General features: G+C 41.1%; 1 protein-coding gene across 7 annotated transcripts in view; it reads left to right on the top strand.

Annotated features, from left to right (window-relative positions):
• Positions 1 to 487: 487 nt before the first annotated feature.
• The window catches only part of HDAC4 (histone deacetylase 4), a 481,696-nt gene continuing 479,870 nt past the window's right edge, over positions 488 to 2,313 (top strand). For all 7 annotated transcript variants that reach the window (XM_019523379.1, XM_019523376.1, XM_019523374.1 and 4 more), the window contains exon 1: positions 488 to 576. The gene's annotated coding sequence lies outside the window, so the exon portion shown is untranslated. The remainder of the gene's footprint in view (positions 577 to 2,313) is intronic.

The raw sequence follows: 2,313 nt of genomic DNA, 5'->3' as shown, positions 1-2,313 counted from the left end.
GACATAGCTGGCAATCACATGTAGACCTGTGTGATAGCCATACAGCATGCTACACCAATGTGTAGATGCGCCCTTTGAGATGAATCTTGTAATGTGCAAGATGGAGTCCTCACTTGGTCATAGTTCCCTCTAAAATGTGTAACTGCCCATTTTGTTTTTGTCCAAATTTGTATAGCATAGCCAAGTCAAAAGTGAGTTTTTAATTAGGGGGCATATTTGCCTTGATTTATAAACATTTTGCTGAAACAACTTTTGTTCTTAAAAGTGGATTCAAGAACTAAGAGAACTTCAAGTTTTGATGGAGGCTTGTATGTATAGTGGGGAAGGAGGGAGGGTGTAGCTGAAGCCTGGAACCTCAAAATAAAGACTGGTTTTCTGCTTTTAGGGAATGTTTGATCATTTGGAAGGGAAAGGATTAGATGCACTGGTATGAATGAAAAATTGAGTATGATCCTTCACTTTGAACTTCCTTTCTTGTTTTCAGCTTTTGTCACGACTTAAAGGTTATCTAATTCCCAGGAACACACCAGAGTTCAGATTCTCCGATATGGAAGGTCACAAAAAGAGTATTCAGAGGTAAGACTTTAACTTTCCTGCATGGTGGATTTTTTAAAAATATGTATAAATGCCTAAATACTTCTCCTCATGCAACTAATTAAGAGCTATACATTCAAGAGAGTGAAACGAATTTACTTTAATTATTAGGCATGGCTTCTCTGTGTTTAAGGGCTTAACTGGTACAGAAGGTAGGGCTTGAAAGATGTACCAGGATCCTACAAGCAGGTGACTTGCAGGAAAGAGGGCCCAGAGCAAATCTTGCACTCAGGTGAGATAATGGCTGAGCACTTAGCTGAGAATACCTCATCAGGACCCTTTAGGATATTGGAAAATGGGGAGGATATGTAGTCAGATATAACCCCACCAATATGATCCAAAGATAGGGAGCCTATGTTTCATAGTGGTCTTCTTGGGATGGTATGTAGGATGGTATCTTGGGCATAGACAGGATAAGGTAAGGAGCAGCATGTAATTCATTCCTATTTTGTCCCCCTTCTCTCTTCCACGCCCCCCTCCAATAAAGCATGTCATTTTTAAGAATGAAGTAAATTGCATTTTGTCAGTGCTCTGATGAATAGTGAAACCAACTGGTTTCTTGTTAACTTCAGTGTTTCTGCTGAGTACCCTGGCTTCAGTGCAGAGAGAGTACAGTGCTCCACTGCTTCAAACTTAAACGGCTTGAGTTTTTTGTTTTGCCTCTTAAGTTTCCCAAATAGCAATAGGACAGATTGGTTCTTGTAAACTACAGTTTCATTGCTTCTACAAACCTCTGGCCTGCAGCAGTAAAACTGACATCTCCTGAAAACTTGATTTTGTTGCTGTTGACACGGGCCAGCCAGCTTCAACCAAGTATTGGTCTGGGTGCAGAAATATGTTACTGATTGTGCCCAAAGACTTAGACTTTGTATCTTTCAGTGTTTTGATGATCAAGAGGTCTGGTAAGTGGAGGAAGGGAAAGATTGTGTTTGGAATTCTCAGGTAGTCCCATGCCCTTAATGCTACCTTTCTCTGGCATTTATTCAGTCTCTCCAAGAGAAACCCAAGCTAAGATTTCTTTTCAAATCTAGCAGACTGAAAACAGACATGGAGTCAGCTTGGTTTTCTTAGTGTATCATCCTCTTGTTTCTCGTATTTGTTTGCTGTGAGTCTCTTGGAATGGATTCCTTACGCTAGGAATCTATCTTCTCTGTTCCTCCTCTTCCTCCTTCCCCATCCAACAAAAAATCTTGAAAGCAAAAGCTTTTTCCAACCTTTACGTACCACTGGAAGCGATCGGCTCACTGTGTAATGGTGGTAGAGCAGTTCTGAACCAATAAAGGCACTTGTCAGAAACTGTATGTGCCACCTAGCTTGTAAGTACATTCAGAAGGTGGGAGAGAAGCTAAATTAATAGTGCTGGCCATTGAAGTGGCGTGAACTTCCCCATGTTGAGGTTTGAAGGAGGGCAGGAGCTCAGCCACCTACCTTTCCTTTTGCTTGTATTGCTGCTTGTATGAGGTGCTCTACAGCAGTGGTCTCCAGACTCTTTTGGTTGTGCATCCCTATCAGTAAAAAATTTTTGAGCACGCACCCCCAATATGTGTATATTTATATAAATATATATCTAAATAGAAGTTCTAATATTTTCTTCCCGCATCCCAATGGATTGTCTTGCGCATCCCACTTTGGAGACCACTGCTCTACAGCATGCTACGCAAATCCTTTTTGAAGGAAGCTAGCTGTTTCATAGTTTCATAGTTTCTAGGGTCGGAAGGG

This window comes from Gavialis gangeticus, unplaced genomic scaffold, assembly GCF_001723915.1.
Source record: "Gavialis gangeticus isolate Ggan-Ray unplaced genomic scaffold, GavGan_comp1, whole genome shotgun sequence".
In the NCBI taxonomy this organism is placed as follows: Eukaryota; Metazoa; Chordata; order Crocodylia; family Gavialidae; genus Gavialis; species Gavialis gangeticus.
The sequence above is the reverse complement of the archived record's forward strand: the minus strand, read 5'-3'. Positions and strand labels throughout refer to the sequence as shown.